At 42.5% G+C, this 20098-nt stretch overlaps 1 protein-coding gene across 2 annotated transcripts in view; it reads left to right on the forward strand.

Moving 5' to 3' along the window:
* Nucleotides 1-20098, forward strand: part of glis3 (GLIS family zinc finger 3) — a 938847-nt gene that overhangs the window by 647617 nt on the left and 271132 nt on the right. The window lies entirely within an intron of this gene.

The raw sequence follows: 20098 nt of genomic DNA on the forward strand, positions 1-20098 counted from the left end.
GCCATTTGCTGCCTGCCACCGCTCCAACTGGTGTGCCTAGGAGGTCAGACACTCACTCCTCGACCTGAGTGAGGTCTTGTAAACCAGGCTCCCAGTGCACTGCTGCTCATGACAATTATGAGCCAATTTCGCCTGCAATAAGAAAAAGGTGTGAGTGAGTGTGCAGCTCGTCGTGTGGCACATGTGCCTTCCATAGTATACCAGCTCCTACTGTATGGAAGTGTTTAGATGTTCATTAGAATGCACATGGCTGCGCATAGTGCACATGGCAATGGTGAGATGTGGTGAGAGCCACTGAGGATTACGGATCAGGCTGACGTTTTGCAAATGCATATCAACATTGAAAGGATAGTGCGGGGAGGGGTGAGACTTAATAGGGAACAAGACGCTGAGCGACGCTTGCATGCGCATGGCATGGCTGGTGAACCGAGCCTCAACTTTTCAGGTGGCTTTACCAACCAGGACCATGGGCTGGAACACAAAGAGAAGGGAGGGTACTGCAAAGACTTTACATTGTGTGAGACACTGAGGTGCACATCATGGCATTGGTGCATAAGAACATAAGAAATAGGAACAGGAGTCGGCCATACGGCCCCTTGAGGCTGCTCCGCCATTTAATACGATCATGGCTGATCCAATCATGGACTCAGGTCCACTTCCATACCCGCTTCCCATAACTCCTTATTCCCTTATCGGTTAAGAAACTGTCTATATTTGTCTTAAATTTATTCAATGTCCCAGCTTCCACAGCTCTCTGAGGCAGAGAATTTTACACTTTCACAACCATCAGAGAAGAAATTCCTCCTCATCTCAGTTTTAAATAGGCGGCCCCTTATTTTAAGATTTTGCCCCCTAGTTCTAGTTTCCCCTATCAGTGAGAGAAATTTAGAATTCAGCAGAGGAGGACAGAGGGTTTAATTAGGAGGGGGAAAATAGAGTAGAGAGGAAGCTTGTTGGAAACATAAAAACTGACTGCAAAAACATCTATAGTTATGTAAAGAGAAAAAGATTAGTGAAGACAAACGTAGGACCCTTGCAGTCAGATTCAGGTGAATTTATAATGGGGAACAAAGAAATGACATACCAGTTGAACAAATACTTTGGTTCTGTCTTCACGAAGGAAGATACAAATAACCTTCCGGAAATACTCGGGGACCGAGGGTCTTGTAAGAAGGAGGAACTGCAGGATATCCTTATTAGGCGGGAAATTGTGTTAGGGAAATTGATGGGACTGAAGACCGATAAATCCCTGGGGCCTGATAGTCTGCATCCCAGAGTACTTAAGGAAGTGGCCCTAGAAATAGTGGATGCATTGGTGATCATTTTCCAACAGTCTATCAACTCTGGATCAGTTCCTATGGACTGGAGGGCAGCTAATGTAACACCACTTTTTAAGAAAGGAGGGAGAGAGAAAACAGGGAATTATAAACCGGTTAGCCTCATGTCAGTAGTGGGGAAAATGTTGGAATCAATTATTAAAGATGAAATAGCAGCGCATTTGGAAAGCAGTGACAGGATCAGTCCAAGTCAGCATGGATTTATGAAAGGGAAATCATGCTTGACAAATCTTCTGGAATTTTTTGAGGATGTAACTAGTAGAGTGGACAAGGGAGAACCAGTGGATGTGGTGTATTTGGACTTTCAAAAGGCTTTTGACAAGGTCCCACACAAGAGATTGGTGTGCAAAATTAAAGCACATGGTATTGGGGGTAATGTACTGACGTGGATAGAGAACTGGTTGGCAGACAGGAAGCAGAGAGTCGGGATAAACGGGTCTTTTTCAGAATGGCAGGCAGTGACTAGTGGGATGCCACTGGACTCGGTGCTGGGACCTCATCTATTTACAATATACATTAATGATTTGGATGAAGGAATTGAGTGTAATATCTCCAAGTTTGCAGATGACACTAAGCTGGGTGGCGGTGTGAGCTGTGAAGAGGACACTAAGAGGCTGCAGGGTGACTTGGACAGGATAGGTGAGTGGGCAAATGCATGGCAGATGCAGTATAATGTGGATAAATGTGAGATTATCCACTTTGGTGGCAAAAACACGAAGGCAGAACATTATCTGAATGGTGGCAGATTAGGAAAAAGGGAGGTGCAACGAGACCTGGGTGTCATGATACATCAGTCATTGAAAGTTGGCATGCAGGTACAGCAGGCGGTGAAGAAGGCAAATGGTATGTTGGCCTTCATAGCTAGGGGATTTGAGTATCGGAGCAGGGAGGTGTTACTGCAGTTGTAAAGGGCCTTGGTGAGGCTTCACCTGGAATATTGTGTTCAGTTTTGGTCTCCTAATCTGAGGAAGGACGTTCTTGCTATTGAGGGAGTGCAGCGAAGGTTCACCAGACTGATTCACGGGATGGCAGGACTGACATATGAGGAGAGACTGGATCGACTGGGCCTGTATTCACTGGAATTTAGAAGGATGAGAGGGGATCTCATAGAAACATATAAAATTCTGATGGGACTGGACAGGTTAGATACAGGAAGTATGTTCCCGATGTTGGGGAAGTCCAGAACCAGGGGACACAGTGTAAGGATAAGAGGTAAGCCATTTAGGACTGAGATGAGGAGGAACTTCTTCACTCAGAAAGTTGTTAACCTGTGGAATTCCCTACCACAGAGAGTTGTTGATGCCAGTTCATTGGATATATTCAAGAGGGAGTTAGATATGGACCTTATGGCTAAAGGGATCAAGGGGTGTGGAGAGAAAGCAGGAAACGGGTACTGAGGTGAATGATCAGCCATGATCTTATTGAATGGTGGTGCAGGCTCAAAGGGCCGAATGGCCTACTCCTGCACCTATTTTCTATGTTTCTATGTATCCTCTCTGCATCCACCTTGTCAAGCCCCCTCATAATCTTATACGTTTTGATAAGATCATCTCTCATTCTTCTGAATTCCAATGAGTAGAGGCCCAAACTACTCAACCTTTCCACATAAATCAACCACCTCATCTCTGGAATCAACCTAGTGAATCTTCTCTGAACTGCCTCCAAAGCAAGTATATCCTTTCTTAAATATGGAAACCAAAACTGTACGCAGTATTCCAGGTGTGGCCTCACCAATACCCTGTATAACTGTAGTAATACTTGCGTGCTTTTATACTCCATCCCCTTTGCAATAAAGACCAAGGGCTAGACTTTCCACTTCACATCGCCCATCTTTGGCCAATATATGGCCCAAAACGGACCTCAATCGCCCATTTTGAGCAAAATGTGGAAACTAGGCCCAAAATATCGCCCGAAAAACAGGTGCCTAAGTTTCCGCTTTGATCGCCGAGAAGATCAGTGAAATTATAGCCCACACAAGGCCCATCAGAAGTTTCAGTACCTAGCATGCACTTCGCTGGGCTGATGCAAGGCCCAAAAGAGTGCTGAGAAATTGTTGCTTTTTCTGGGCCGAAGAGAAGGAAAATGGGGTACTATGGACGCCATTTTAACTTCAGAGGAAGGGTGGAGGATTAGTCGTGAGTTATTTAGAGAGCTAATTGAAAGATAATTGTACTCAGAATATTGGGACAGGGAATATAAGTAGGTATTATCAAGTTATTTTTGGTAAATAGTTTTTATATATTGAAATTATTTTGTAAATAACTTTTACATAGTGAAGTTATTTACTGATATTGTTGGGGCCTATCAAACTTACTAGTATACAGTGTCGAGAGTACAGAGAGTGCAGAGTACAGTGATTATGTAGGGCCCAAGTTTCGGGCCGCGCCTAGAACGGCGCAGCCCCGACCTGGACGCCCGTTTCTCGCGCCACAAAGTGCGCCTAAAAAAAACTTACAGATTCTCCGGCTCCCTGCAGGTTGTTTGCAGCTCGGCGCAGCGCAGCACGAGCTGTGGGGGGCGGAGCTAGGTCCCTCGCGCTACCGTGGGCGTGCATGTGCAGTAGCTCCAGGCGCCCAAAACTGTGTGGGAGGGGCCCGAAGCACGCAGCCCCTAGCCCTGGCCGAATGGCCTCACTGGGGCTGCGTGCATAAGGCTGCCTCCCACGCCTAGCTCCAGCTTCCTCCCGACCCGACTCGACTCCCGCTACCCCCCGCCCCCGGACCGGACCCGACCCGACCCCGACCCCTCGGACTGGACCTGACCCGCGCTCCCGCCCCTGATCCGAATCGTTTTTTTCAAGCGTACAAAAATCTTCACTTACTCCATTCTAAGTTAGTTTAGAGTAAGTTTTCACTGCCGAAACTTTGAAAACAGGCGTAAGTGGCCGGACACGCCCCCTTTTGAAAAAGAAATTCTGTTCCAAAGTGAAACTGTTCTAACTGACTAGAACTGGAGCAAACTAAATGCCGAGAATTTGAATTTCTAAGATACTCTGTTCTACACCAGTTGCTCCAAAAAATCAGGAACAACTGAGGCCGAAACTTGGGCCCATAGTGTTGAGAGATTATTAAAATCACACATCAGCACGCTACACACTGCTGCATTTGACAGGTGACTGAAGCTTTTTACGCTTGTGGAGGGACTTCATGAGCTTCACAATAACCAGGGAGGCACAGACCAAGAGTACTTTCGGTTTCTCGAGAATAGCAGACTTCCCCAAGGTGCAGGGAGCAATAGACACTACGTACATTGCCCTCAAAGCACCCTTAAAGAACGCGGAGGTCTTTCGTAACAGAAAGAGGTTCCACTCGCTAAATGTGGACATTCAGATGTTGATTTACAGTTAGGGTTAATCACAAGTTTCAATTGCGTGGGGTTTCCTGTTGTCTTGCCTGCACTGGCCTATCATCAGAATTTATGCTTATTTTAAATATAAAATTTAGTGTATTTAAAGTACTTGTATAGTAAAAGAATAAACAAATATGGATTAACAACTGTCTTGTTATCAACTAATGTAACAAAGAGAGAAGACACACACAATTTATTGAATTAAAGAAAAAATGTTTTAATTATTATTAACAAATATTAAAAAAAACTTTAATAAACTATCCCTCCAACCCCCCGCCCCCCACACCAACCCACCCTTCCCTCAAATCCGCAAAATCTTAACAATTAACAAAACAAGAACAATTGAACAAGTGAACAAACTTTGTGAAAAAATGCCCCCCTCCCTCCCAGCCACGTTTCCCTCCAGATCCTGTCCCACCCCGTGTTCGTACCCCCCCGCCCGTTTTGGTCTACGCAGACTGACACCAAGATGTCGTGCAGAGTGGGACGGCAAGACTTCCTGCCGTGGTGGAGGTGACAGAGCTGAAGCGGAAGTCTGAAGCTCCACTTCCGAGTCAGGAGGAACTGTGTCCTCCGTACTCGCTTGCGTGCTCGGGGTCTCGTTACAAGCAGACATGACACCTTGGGGTGCCGCGTCGTGTCCAGCCAGCAACGCATGCCGTAGGGCATTGGTTGCGGCTGTCTGCTGCCGAATGGCCTCCAACATCTCCCTTGCAGTCTGTGCTTGCTCGGAAGACCAGTTGGAGAAGTTCTGGCAGAACTCGCTCCAGGATGCTGGAAACTGGCTCCAGTTCACGGAGAACTGGCTCCAGTTCGCAGAGAATCCCGAGAAACCCTGAATAAGGTCGCGACCAATTTCGACCGTCTCCCTGTACAGGGATAATAAGCTCTCAGTCTGGCCCTCCATGATAGGCGGTTGCTCTCCCTGCTGACCGGACCTCCGTGGGGTCGGCGTTTGCAAAATGACGCGCCTTGGCATCGCCACCTGCACACCACTTGGTCCCAGTGCCTCTTCCATCTCAATTGAGATGGCCGCAGGTTGTTCCCCCGCCCCCCACAAAAACAATTTCATCCTCTTCCTCCTCTTGCTCTGGCTCAAGTTGAGTTATGGATTGAGTGTTAACATCCTCCTCCTCCGTCTCTTCCTCCTGCGAGCTGTTATAAGGGTCGATATTTGCAGATGGCTCCGTTAAATCACCTGGCTCAAAGGACATTTGATCTTAGAAAGATGAATGAAATTTCTAAACAACTTATAACAATACATATCAATATATATCAATATTTCAATATCAATATCAATATTTCAATAACCCAAAACATTGCAATACTTGTCAAAACCCCATATGCACAAGGGTTCACCAGGGGTAACATGGCCTCATTCGTAGATCAAGAGTACATCAAAATTATTGAATTATAATTGCATAACATTACATGCATAACTACGATATTTGTAGTATGTATTTAGTAATGTTTGACACATTGCACAGTTCCCATTACTCACGTGGCTCAGCCACGCCACGGGTCATGAACGAACGGCTTTCAGGCCCCACCAAGGCCACCACAATCTCATCGTATTGTGTTAGCACGTGCACCGTTGCGGAGCCGCCGCCCATCCTCCTTTGCTCCGCACGGTGGATAGTTATCTTCTTCTGTAAATGATAAGATAACATTGCACGGCATAAGCTAATGGACTTGACCATAAACATTTAAGACTGACAGATTTAAATGTCCAATTATTAATTAACATTGCAGTGCATATGAACAATTTTTAATACTATAAGATTCAACTTAGTGTTAGGGTGAATAAGTTTATTTATAATTTAATTCTTTTATATTATAAATAAATAACATTGAAGATTCTCATTACAATTTATAAACATCAAGTAAATAATACATATGTATGATTTTAAATATGACTTTTAAATAAGTTTTAAATATAGAATCTAAAATGCAACTTATTCTGGCTGTTGCCAGCAGGCTGTTCCATCTCTTACGGCACTGGTCAGCAGTCCGCACCTCATTAGATGCCGTCTCCAGCCATATTCTGCGATATGCACGGGGTGGAGGTTTTCCATGCCCACCCCATGTCAAGTCCTCCCACCTATTAATCACGACAGTTACAAGGGCCTCATTGGCCTCCTCACTAAAGGCTTTGGCCCCTCTCCTTTCACTCTCCCTTTCCTTTTCTAGCTGCATCGACATTGCTTTAAGATACATTAAGATACTAGATACTAGATTAGTCAAATATTTCACAGAGCAAATGAACAGTCCTCTCTCCTTCTCTCTCTCCCACTCTCTCTGACCCTCCCTGTGCTTCTGAGTATGTGCGATGGTCCATGACCTCTCCAAACGCGGCAAATAAAATCAACCAAAACAAAAACATCCCACACATGCGCACACTAGCGTTGCTCGGGAAGTTTTTTTTTCTATGACTTCCGTTTGACTGCTGCTTTCTTTGGACAATCGTGAGAGCGCTGAAAAATCAGATTGCCCATTTGACATCGCCGGGCTAAGGCCGAATGGAAAATCGGAAAAAAAAAATGGGCCTTGTGCCGGCAATCAGCACGGGCGAGACGTTCCACATCGCTAGAACACGGCTCATTTTTTTGGGCCTTAGCCACCTAGTGGAAAGTCTAGCCTCAAGATTTCATTGGCCTTCCTGATCACTTGCTATACCTGTATACTAACCTTTTGTTTCATGCAGAAGTACCCCCAGGTCTCGCTGTACTGCAGCACTTTGCAATTTTTCTCCATTTAAATAATAACTTGCTCTGTGATTTTTTTCTGCCAAAGTGCATAACTTCACACTTTCCAACATTCTACTCCATCTGCCAAATTTTTGCCCACTCACTGAGCCTGTCTATGTCCTTTTGCAGATTTTTTGTGTCCTCCTCACACATTGCGTTTCCTCTCATCTTTGTATCGTCAGCAAACTTGGCTACGTTACACTCGGTCCCTTATTCCAAGTCATTAATATAGATTGTAAATAGTTGGAGTCCCAGCACTGATCCCTGTGGCATCCCACTAGCTACTGATTGCCAATCAGAAAATGAACCATTTATCCCGACTCTCTGTTTTCTGTTAGTTAGCCAATCCTCTATCCATGGTAATAGATTACCCTCAACCCCGTGAACTTTTATCTTGTGCAGTAACCTTTTATGTGGCACCTTGTCAAATGCCTTCTGGAAGTCCAAATACATCACATTTCACCAGAGAGTGGTGAATCTGTGGAATTCTCTACCACAGAAAGTTTTTGAGGCCAATTCACTAAATATATTCAAAAAGGAGTTAGATGTAGTCCTTACTACTAGGGGGATCAAGGGGTATGGCGAGAAAGCAGGAATGGGGTACTGAAGTTGCATGTTCAGTCATGAACTCGTTGAATAGCGGTGCAGGCTCGAAGGGCCGAATGGCCTACTCCTGCACCTATTTTCTATGTTTCAATGTTTCTATGTTTCAAAGAATTCCAGCAAATTTGTCAAACATGACTTCACTTTCATAAATCCATGCTGACTCTGCCTGACTGAATTATGTTTTTCCAAATGTCCTGCTACTGCTTCTTTAATAATAGATTCCAGCATTTTCCCACCCACAGATGATAGCCTAACTGGTCTATAATTTCTTGTTTTTTGTCTGCATCCTTTTTTAAATAGGGGCATTACATTTGCAGTTTTCCAATCTGCTGGCAGAATCCAGGAAATTTTGATAAATTACAACCAATGCATCCACTATCCCTGCCGCTACTTCTCTTAATACCCTAGGATGCAAGCCATTAGGTCCAGGGGATTTATCTGCTTTTAGTCCCATTATCTTACTGAGTACCACCTCCTGAGTGATTGTAATTGTGCTTAGTTCCTCCCCGCCACCCCCCACCCCCATAGTCCCTTGACTATCCACTGTTGGGATATTGTTAGTGTCCTCTACTGTAAAAACTGCTACAAAATATTTGTTCAGAGTTTCTGCCATCTCCATGTTCCCCATTACTAATTCCCTGGTCTCGTCCCCTAAGGCACCAACATTTACTTTAGCCACTCTTTTCCTTTTTATATACCTATAGAAACTCATGCTATCTGTTTTTATATTTTGTGCTAGTTTACTTTCATAGTCTATTTTCCCTTTCTTAATCATTTTTTTAGTCATTCTTTGCTGGCTTTTAAAAGCTTTCCAATCTTCTCTCCTCCCATTAGTTTTGGCCACTTTGTATGCCCTTGTTTTTGATTGGATACTGTCCTTTATTTCTTTAGTTAACCAGGGATGGCTATCTTTTCTTTTACACCCTTTCCTCCTCACTGGAATATATTTTTCTTGAGAGTTATGAAATATCTCCTTAAATGTACACCACTGTTCATCAATGGTCCTACACTTTAATCTATTTTCCAAGTCCACTTTAGCCAACTCTGCCCTCATACCTTCATAGTCTCCTTTATTTAAGCTTGGTACGTTGATTTGAGATCCAACTTTCTCACCCTCCATCTGAATTTGAAATTCAACCATGCTATGATCACTCTTTCCAAGAGAATCCTTTACCAGGAGATTGTTTATTAATCCTGTCTCATTACACAGACCAGATCCAAGATAGCCTGCCCCCTGGTTGGTTCTGTTACATACTGCTCAAGGAACCCGTCCCTTATGCACTCAATGAACTCTTCCTCAAGGCTACCCTGACCAATTTGATTTATCCAATCAATATGGAAGTTAAAATCACCTATGATTATTGCTGTTCCCTTTTTGCAAGCCCCCATTATTTCCTGGTTTATACTCCGACCAACACAGTTGCCAGTGTTAGGGGGCCTATAGGCTACTCCCACCAGTGAATTTTTCCCCTTATTATTCGTTATCTCCACCCAACAGAGCTACCCAACCTCCTTTTCCTGTCTGTCTGACCTTACGGGTTGTCAAGTACCCCTGAATATTTAGTTCCCAGTCATGGTCACCTTACAACCATGTCTTTGTAATGGCTATCAAATCATACTGATTTGTATCTATTTATGCCGTCAACTCATCTATTTTGTTACGAATGCTACGTGCATTTAGACAAAGAGCCTTTAAATTTGTTTTTTTTACCCTTTTTTCCTGCTTGTTTCCTCTCTCCTTCAAACTCACTTTCTTTATTTTTGCTTTCTAATTTCAGCTTTACTCCACACCCTACTGAATCTATTTTCAGGTTCTCATCCCCCTATCAAGCTAGTTTGAACCCTCCCCAACAGCACTAGCAAACCCCCCACCAACCCCCCCAACCCAATCCCCGCAAGGATATTGGTCCCGGCTCTGTTGAGGTGCTATCCGTCTGGCTTGTACAGGTCCCACCTCCCCCAGAAGAGGTCCCAATGCCTCAGGAAACGAAAGCCCTCCCGTCTGTACCAACTCTCCAGCCATGCATTCATCTGCTCCATCCTTCTGTTTCTGTACTCACTAGTACGTGGCACCGGGAATAATATAAAGAGTACACATCCTAAGGATCCTCATGAGATCGTTGAACTTCTTCCAACATTGTATCATAGTTCGTGGCATCGTGTCTCTTGCTGAGACATCCTGGGCCATGTCCCTCTAAAGCCGGCGGTAAACTCGTGGGAAGGGCCTCCTTCCTCCAGGAAGCTGCAACACATGCCACCTCCTTTCAACAGCCTCTGTCAATGCCTCAGCGGCCATGGCTGAGAATGCGGTGTGCATGCTGTCAACCTTCCTGCTCCTCCATTTTCCCACTCTGCTCAGATTGCACAGTTGGAACTGCGCATGCGTATACTTATAGTGCCGTGCCTTTAATAATCGGCTGGGCCCGGGATCTATCGCGGGCCTAAGAACATGCACATTTCACCTTCCATTTTAGCGCTGAGGTTTTTGGTTGGATAGCCCGAGCACAGGTGTGGAACGCCTGATGTAGCGGCCCCTTTCCCTCTTGCTGTGTTTCAAACAAATTTCCCGGTAGGAGGCACAAACCTTTAGAGGGCACTATACTTATCGCCCCTCCAGAAATAACACCTCAAAATGGCCAGAACTGAATTTCCAGCCCTAACTTAGAATGGGACTATGCTAAATGTGTAGCAGATTAATGGGCAACAGTTTGTGGCATATATGATTGGATTATGCACTTGGTTGGCGAAACTGTTGGTTAGCCTTACGTTGCTGCTTTTTATAAGGTCTGCTCTCATCCTCAACACTACCCGGGTCCTGTTTGGCACCTCCTGCTGTATTGATTTTCTTTAAATGGCAAACATTTAAAGAAATAATTCATAATGCTCAACGAATATTTATTCCCTTAAGGAATAAAAACACCACGGGAAAAGTGGTCCAACTGTGGCTACTAAGAGAAATTAAAGATAGTATTAGATAAAAGGAAGAGGCTTATAGTGTTGCCAAAAAGATTAGTAAGCCTGAGGATTGGGAGGATTTTAGAATTCAGCAAAGGAGAACCAAAAAATTGATTAAGAAGGGGAAAATAAAATATGAGAGTAAACTAATGTAGGGTGTTTGTTTTTCACTCTACTCAGATTCTTCGACCTCAGAACTTATAGGGGAAAGGACAACACTTGGCACAAAATTTAGACTTAACCCAGTGTCAGTTTTATTACACACAAAAACTGACTAAAACTACAGGACTAGACTGAGAGAAATCGACTGAAAAGATACAATCACCCTTCCTGGCTGTAGCTATTGTAGGTTCGTGGTCATTGGTTCCATGACCGGTTGGTTCTTCTTCTGGCCGTTCTCTGCAATGCTGTTCCTTTCATGTACATTCCGTACTACATGTCCTTCCGTCTGTTCGTCTGTTCGTTCTTTCGACCTGTGTCCATCTGTACACATGTCCTTCTACTTCTGTGTGCTTCTTCTTCGGTTTGTTCCTGCCCTTCTTCCGTCTTCCGCTGAGCTGCTTCTAGCTCACATATTTATATCCAGGTTTTGACTGATCTTCCGCCACTGCGGTTTCTGATAAAGTGTTTGCACGATACATTGTTTTGTGGTCCCCTTCGTTCATTGACTGCAATAATGGACATCTGTTTTCCCATTTGCACACTGAGTCTGCAAGGCTCAAGTTGATTTCTCATCTTAACACCTTGTTCCCAAAAAATGTGTACCTGGTGTGATTCTTTTGTTGTCCAGTCTTTTTACAGACTTGGTGTCTCCAGTGGGTTTGTTTTTCCCCACCCTGGTCAATCAAGTTCAGGGCCTCACGTAATAACTCCATTGTTGTTCTGCATGAAGTCAGTTTTGGTTCCTGACCACAGAATGTCCTTAATTGTCCAGCTTAATTCCAAAGCTTGTATTAAATTCCAAAACCTTGTATTAATTAATTTTTAGTTCATGGTCTCTTTCTGTGCTTTTGTAAAGATTAGTAACCTTACACTAGCGAGAGATATAAAAACAGACTGTAACAGCTTCTATAGGTATGTAAAAAATAAAAGATTAGCAAAAGTAAATGTGGGTCCCTTACAAGCTGAGACAAGAGAAATGATAATGGGGAATAAGGAAATGGCAGAGAGATTAAACAAATACTTTGGCCAGAATTTTTCTGGTGCTCAGAGGATGGGATGAGTGGTAGGTCAGCTGTTAAATTTTAAATGATTGACAGCGGGTCAGGACCCTGCTTTCAACATGCCGCCACACTACATTCCCAGATGTTGGGTCTGTCAAGGCTGAACAGACCTGACACACAGCGGCGGGGGAGGCAATTTAAGTCATTATGATCTTGTTAAGAGCCTATTAAAAAGAATATTGAGCTGAATTTACCATTTACCAGGTTATCCATAAGGTTGACGCTACTCAGGGATTATGTCAAGTAAGGACGTTGGGAGTTGTGTGACCATGAATTTGTTTCTTTACTTGAGAGCTGCAATTTTGCAAAAAAAAGCTCGCATCTCACAGCTGTTCACTTTCCAAGATCAAAAGCTGTTGCTTACTGCATTTGGAAGGCAGATTGAGCTTTATGCAGGTTGCAAGTGTTTGGAACAATCTCTCTATCCAGTGTCACCTCATTGGAACAACCTCTCTCAAAATTGACAGATTTCTTTTGTCATCTCAAGTTCACCTGCCATCTATTACATTAGCATCAGTGCTCTTGAAACTATCTCACCTTCATCCTGAGAATCCCACCATGATCAGCCCCAACACCAGCAGCACCAACAACAACACCAACCTTCTCCGCAATCACCTGATGCTGCACGGGACACAGGGCATCAGCACAGAGCACATTGCTGTCCAGGCGCCAGGGATGGCCTCACCATGGCCAGATTTACTTCACTTGACGCTGTTCACCTTGGCTACCACATGATACACCAGGCTGGCATCACCCCACACTAACACCTTAAAGCTTTCCTACAATGCCCAAGCCATTCCTTTCACACTCATCACCATTGAGGGGGGTACCCTTATGTCTCACCATTCACTGCAGCTCACTTAGCCACTTCCAAAGGTGCACACAAATCTGTCCAAGAATGCAAAGTGTTGAAAATAAAGGTTTCAATGTTTCACAATAACAGAAACTTTACATGAACATTGGCTAAAACACCTTGTGTATTGTTAGTTGGTATGATTGGACTAGGATGAGGGTGAGTGTGAGGGGTGGTTAGTGAGATGGGGAAGTGATAATGTAGATAGAGAGGCGATGGGTGGAGGTGCAAGGTAAGTTGGTGAGAGTAAGGATGTGCAGGAGTAGTGTAGGGAAGGCACAGTGATGGGGATGTGATGAGTGGCACAGCAGAGTGAAGTTGAGTGTGGCTTTGCAGTAACTGAGATCATTGAAAGGTTTGCGCCATTGCAACCAGATCCTCCTCCTAATAGGCTTGTGCCCTCCTGTGCAATGTGCAACCAGGCTGCGTTCTCCTGGGGAGGTCTCTTCCACCAATTGGAAGGGGAGAGAACCATCCTCCGTGCTCTGACTCCCTCCATATGCATAAAGCCTTTGTGTAGTGCTTGTCAGTGTTTGGAGCACTTCAATGCTGCAGAACACTGACAGCACACCTGTCAAAATCAATGAGGGCATGGTCCCTTTAAGGAAATCGGTTGATGATGTGTCATCAGATGATGTCATCAGACTGGCTTCCTTTTAAGTGGCCAAGAATCTTGCAGAGTGGGCTTAACAGCCCCATCAAGGCAAAATCACTTGGAGGAGGCAGGATGAAGACGGGAGAGGGTTTTGAGGCCGCTGTCTACTCCGGCTGCACCGGGCTCACCACAGCTGGCGAAGTCACAGCCTGAGAGTTCACACTGCCTGTCTAATTCGTCCAATACAGTCGGGTTGGGCATGTGTATTCTGCAAAGGCACATCAACTGCTGCATACCAACCCAAGAACCAGAACCAGAAACTCCACTCTTATCCACTTTTCTTTAGGAAACTCAGAAGAGCTATGCAATATAAAATGAGAAATTTCACAAGAGTTCACCATTATTCATTGCTCTAGATGTTGTCAGGATTCAGATAATTGTACAAAACTGGCTTAAGTTGTATCTGACATCGTCCAAGTTGCACATGTGTTTCCTTTCTTGTAACATACTCCCAATTTTTATTAATTAATGCATTGAACTCTTTATCGGCCTCCATTTCTGCCACCTTATACCATCAGTATCTTACGTATTGATTAGAAGCACTGAATAATTTTTGTAGTGAACAGTAAATCATTTGTCTATAGTAGTGCAGACATGTTTGAACATTTTAAGCCCTGGTGAACTCAGACTCTATCAGTATGCTAAGCTTCTGGGCATCTTTGTTGTTTTAGTTGAGAACTCTAGTCTCACTTTGGCTTAGACAAGCATTCCCTGCAATTAACAGTAAAAGCTAAAGAAATAATAAATTGCCTTAAAACTGAATTATGACTTTAATTAAACTTGAATGCTGGCATGAGACCAAGCAAGCTTATAAAAAAATGTGAAATTCATAAAATGAAATTCACCATAAAAATTCCAAGGTGATAAAGGCTCAGTGAAGCAATAGTGCAGCAGTAGGATTCCAGTGTCCTGCAAATGGATAAAAGACCTCTCCTGTCACATCCTGTTAGTCATGGATTAATTTATACAGTGAGTTTACAAATCCTCTTTAGTTTGTCTTTTTTAATTATTTTCAACAGAAGTGAGTTTGAAAATGTTTTTAAAATTTTACAGAACATAATTTTCCTTTCTGGGTTTGCAGTACAGACCCAGTATGCACAGGAGATTATTATACAAGGACAGTGTGTAACTATTCACAATGGAGAGCCAACTAGAATAGGTTATCACCTGTGCATTGTTGGGTAGGTCACCAATTATATTATGAAGGCACTTCTCAAGTTACTTCCAAAAATGTACTTGTGAAGAACAGGTTTTACTCCCAAATAGATCTGAGGTTGATTCCATAGTTGCACTGTTGGATAAGGCTGCAAGTTAAGTCCTATTACCACTGATAACATATATATAATAATGTGTGTGTGTGTGTGTGTATATATATCACTAACAATACAATACATGGACAATAGTGATTTTTTTATAATACAAAGTCTGTCAGCAGTAGTATAATTACTAAAAATATAAAAGTAACTATTATAATCCTTCAGCAGCAACATAAACATTCAGTGCATTGGAAAGAAATCATTGACTCAAAAAATTCTGCATGTTTGTGCATCTGTACAGACTGATGCATGTTAAAAAACAGTAAACCCATCATAAGGCTGCAACCCCTCATAAGTTAACATATTGCAAACACTCAGCCGACAATTTCCCTGTGAACTTCTGTGAGTGAGATCCAGCGTCCACTTCTCTAACTTGAAATATACACCTCCCTGCACCAGCGGGGTACAGTTTTCTAAAGCAGTTTGATTCAGAATGCAGAGCTTGTGCATTATGGAATAGCAAAATACTGCGGCGACTGGAAATCTGAAATAAAAACAGAAAATGCTGGAAATACTCAGCAAGCCAGACAACTTCTGTGGAAAGAGAATCAGAGTTAACGTTTCAAGTCGATGACCTTTCTTCAGAATTGGCATAACGTTAACTCTGTTCCTCTCCCCACAGATGCTGCCTGACCTGCCGCATATTTCTAGCACTTTCTATTGTGCATTATGGAACTGGGATCAGTAGGAGGTGGACAGCATAAATTCATCTCATTTGTTTAGTCCAAAATTCTAACATAACCAGTATAAACAGTATGTGTTTGTGTCTGTGAGTGCATGTGTGTGAGAGAAAAAGAAATTAGCTGCAAAAAATAATTTTTACTCTTTAGCGAGAATTAGCATTTCACTGCCTGCCATGTAACATCTACTTTTCAGCAAACATTCCTTTAACTTTCATAATAGAGCTAAAATAAATGCTTTGGACTGATCAGAAAATGTTCTCAGGAACTCAACAGACTGAGGAAAAAATTTCACCTCTGAGTAGAATTCTTTGTAGTCAAAGCAGTGCATTGCACAGGACAGCTATTTGAAAATGTATGGCAATTGAAAAACAATGGATTTGTGTCATTAGCTTATTTGTACTACTGCACATGAGCATCAAATCGCCAGACTAAACAACTTATCGGTCACAAAGAAGGGAGGTTACAGGTTTTTTGCATTGATTGAATGCAAGTTAGAATTTCTGAATTACCATGTATTGGAACATTATTCACTGGATTACCAATAACCACGGTGTCGCAAAAGTCTTAAAATCTCACCCCATCATTTTGTGTGTGCCTATTTGTGGGGCGGTGGGGGGAGGGGGTGAAATTTGGATACAGAGAAGATTATTTATCATCATGGCCAGATATTATTCAAGTCTAAGCAATGCTGCTGATATTTAAAATTCCGAATAAGCTACTTACTTCTGGGTTTAATTGTCCCTGTGTGCTATTTTTAACACACTGGTTAACATGTTAGAGTCGCTCCCCCAGTTATTTTAAATGCATTGATAATTGCATTAAAAATAGAGAACACATTAACCAGTCAGCTAAAAATAGCACATCGAAGAACTTGAAGACGTTGATGTGTTTTTCCAGAAATAGAGTGCAATCATATTGACCTATTTGTATTTTGAGTGATGTAATTGTGGATTAGGCATTTACTGAGTAAATACTTTCTTTCTGTGGTCAGAACCATCTAGTTAGAAATAATTTCTCCCTAGTTAAGCTCGCAGCTCCAGCATTAAATATAATGTAAAATAGTTTTTCTATAATTCCATGCAAGAAAGAGCTGTCAATATTTTTGAAATGGAGGCAATTTGTGTACTCTGACAGAAATCAAAGAATTGTATTTTTGCTTGTTTATATTTATTGAGGTTAACTTCCTGTTTTTAGGGTTTTATTTTCTCAAGTTTAAAACGTGCTTTCCTGCCAGACACTACATTTTTTATACCAAATTTAAAATTCATGTTTGTCTCATGGAGGAAATAGTTAATTGTTTAATCCTGTGGTGAATGAATGCTAAAATGGAAGCTCCTTACTGAAAAATGATCCTATTATATTTTATTGCCTTCTGTGCCTTTTTGTTCCTCACTTCAAACAATGGTTCATAACTGTTGCTGTTAAACTGAAAAACATTGTGCATACCATGAGGAAACAACACCAATTTGTTGTACTGTGTACACATCTGAAGAAGATATTTAAACATTCCTGAAGCTAATTTAAAATATTTTATGTATGTGTAAAGAGGTGCACTAAAAGGCTGAGGGTCACTGAACATGGTATCTAGGATACATTCTGTACAAAAATGCAATGAAGAGTAAGTGTTTTAATCCTTAAACTTTAATCCCCCCTACTTCCTGTTCAGGAATGAAATATAAATCAGGCACCATGGTGTGCAACAATTTTTACTGAAAAGGATGTTGGCAAAAGAGGATTAGTAATGGGCAAAAGTGTTTAAGGAATTTAATCACACAATTTGTTGTAAAACTTTTCAGGCCATGAGTGACCAATTCTTTTTAGTGCAACCAAGGAAGAACAACAACACTTTGAAAGTGATTAGAAACTGGCTCCGGCTGACACTTAACTAGATGCTATAGCAGGTAATCGCAATCTTTGTGCAACACATAACATCAGAGGCACGGAAGACAGCAATTAAAGATTTAATTTGCATCAATTAACAAGTTTAACCCTGTGAATTACTAAATATCTCAGTTTTTTTTTATAATTATATAATTCTATAGTTAACATTAATTAGAAACTCTTATGCAGCAGAGGAACAAAAACCATCTAACCATCACTGGAAATTGTAAAAGATGCATAAGTTTAGAGCAGACCAACTGATATTGCTTTGAAGTATATCAAACCATCCACAATCATTACTAAATTATTTCCCTGACCATACTGTGTGTTATTACAGCATCACAACCAATGCAGAAAATAATTTTCTTTAAAAATTTATTAGTGAATTATAATTCAACATGGAAAAAGCAGGACTAAGATTATACATTTTGCCTGTAGAAGAAAAATTGGCTAAAATATATCCTAAATAATCAGTCGACTCTTCATTCTATCAAGCATTTCAAAGTGTAATGTTTTGATGCATAGTTGATCACTTTTTCTTTGTACTGCTTAAACTCCAGGGCTAGAAATTCAACCAGGACACTAAATTTTGAAAAGTTAAAAAAGTCACATCAGGCGCTAATCATTCTCTCCTGCAACAAAATTCAGTTTTAATTCTCCAAGAGGGAAGTGGAGTGCCAAATCAAGTGCAAACCACTTCTCTTAGGGCGCAAAAGTCCGAGAGGGTGGCAATAAAAGGTCACTGCTCAAAATAAAAGTTCACGGGGTTGGGGTAATATATTAGCATGGATAGAGGATTGGCTAACTAACAGAAAACAGAGAATCGGGATAAATAGTTCATTCTCTGGTTGGCAAGCAGTAACTAGTGGGGTGACGCAGGGATCAGTGCTGGGACCCCAACTATTTACAATCTATATTAACGACTTGGAAGAAGGGACCTAGTGTAACATAGCCAAGTTTGCTGAGATACAAAAATGGGAGGAAAAGCAATATGTGAGGAGGACACAAAAAAATCAGCAAAAGGACATAGACAGGCTAAGTGAATGGGCAAAAATTTGGCAGATGGAGTATAATGTTGGAAAGTGCAAGGTCATATACTTTGGCAGAAAAATCAAATGCAAGTTATTATTTAAATGGAGAAAGATTGCAAAGTGCTGCAGTACAGTGGGACCTGGGGGTACTTGTGCATGAAACACAAAAGGATAGTATGCAGGTGCAGCAAGTGATCAGGAAGGCCAATGGAATCTTGACCTTTATTGCAAAGGGGATGGAGTATAAAAGCAGGGAAGTCTTGCTACAGTTGTACAAGGTATTGGTGAGGCCACACCTGGAATACTGCGTGCAGTTTTCATTTCCATATTTCTGAAAGGATATACTTGCTTTGGAGGCAGTTCAGAGAAGGTTCACTAGGTTGATTCCGGAGATGAGGGGGTTGACTTATGAGGATAGGTTGCGTAGGTTCGGCCTCTACTCATTGGAATTCAGAAGAGTGAGAGGTGATCTTATCGAATCGTGTAAGATTATGAGGGGGCTTGACAAGGTGGATGCAGAGAGGATGTTTCCACTGGTGGGGGAGACTCGAACTAGAGGGCATGATAGAATAAGGGGCCACCCATTTAAAACTGAGATGAGGAGAAATTTCTTCTATCAGAGGGTTGTAAATCTGTGGATTTTGCTGCCTCAGAGAGCTGTGGAAGCTGGGACATTGAATAAATTTAAGATAGAATTCGACAGTTTCTTAAATGATAAGGGGATAAGGGGTTATGGGGAACGGGTGGGGAAGTGGACCTGAGTCCATGATCGGATCAGCCATGATCTTATTGAATGGTGGAGCAGGCTCAAGGGGCCGTATGGCCTACTCCTGTTCCTATTTCTTATATTCTTATGATAGTGGCAAGTTTGAGTGCATTGATAACAGCATAAGAGGCTGCTTCCCTTGCTTAAAGGGAAGGGCTAATGATGCTGCACAAACTAGTTGTCAGCAGTTCTGTTTTGCAACATAACCTGGATGACTAACATTACATCCCCAAACACTCTCACAAAGTGGAGGCTTGGACATCTTGCATCAGTGAAACATGAAAAACTTTGCGCAGGCACAAGACTGGTGCAAATAATAAAGTTTGCGCTAGCTGAAAACCATCCCCTTTAATTACTGCTCCCCAAGCGGCCAGCCGAGTTCATAATGCCTCCTCTTGTTGGCTTTGTTGGCGCGACTCAATACAGGAGGGGGCGAGAGTCAATTTTACCTCCGGGGCGATAACGGGTCACTGGCACTTTATGACATCATAATCCATGTGGCTCAGGCGCCACGAGTTAGCTTCAGCGCGAAACTGGCACTGAAGTTTGCGGGCATCAATGCAATTACCGCGCCAGGTCGCTAACCCCTTAGAGCACCGTCAGCGCCCCCCTCCCCCCCCCACCCCCGGTGCTAATGGGAGGCGCTAGCCTACCGAATTAGATACTTTCTTTGGAGCAATGCAAGACAGCAGTATCC

Source organism: Pristiophorus japonicus, chromosome 1 (genome assembly GCF_044704955.1).
Source record: "Pristiophorus japonicus isolate sPriJap1 chromosome 1, sPriJap1.hap1, whole genome shotgun sequence".
NCBI lineage: Eukaryota > Metazoa > Chordata > Chondrichthyes > Pristiophoridae > Pristiophorus > Pristiophorus japonicus.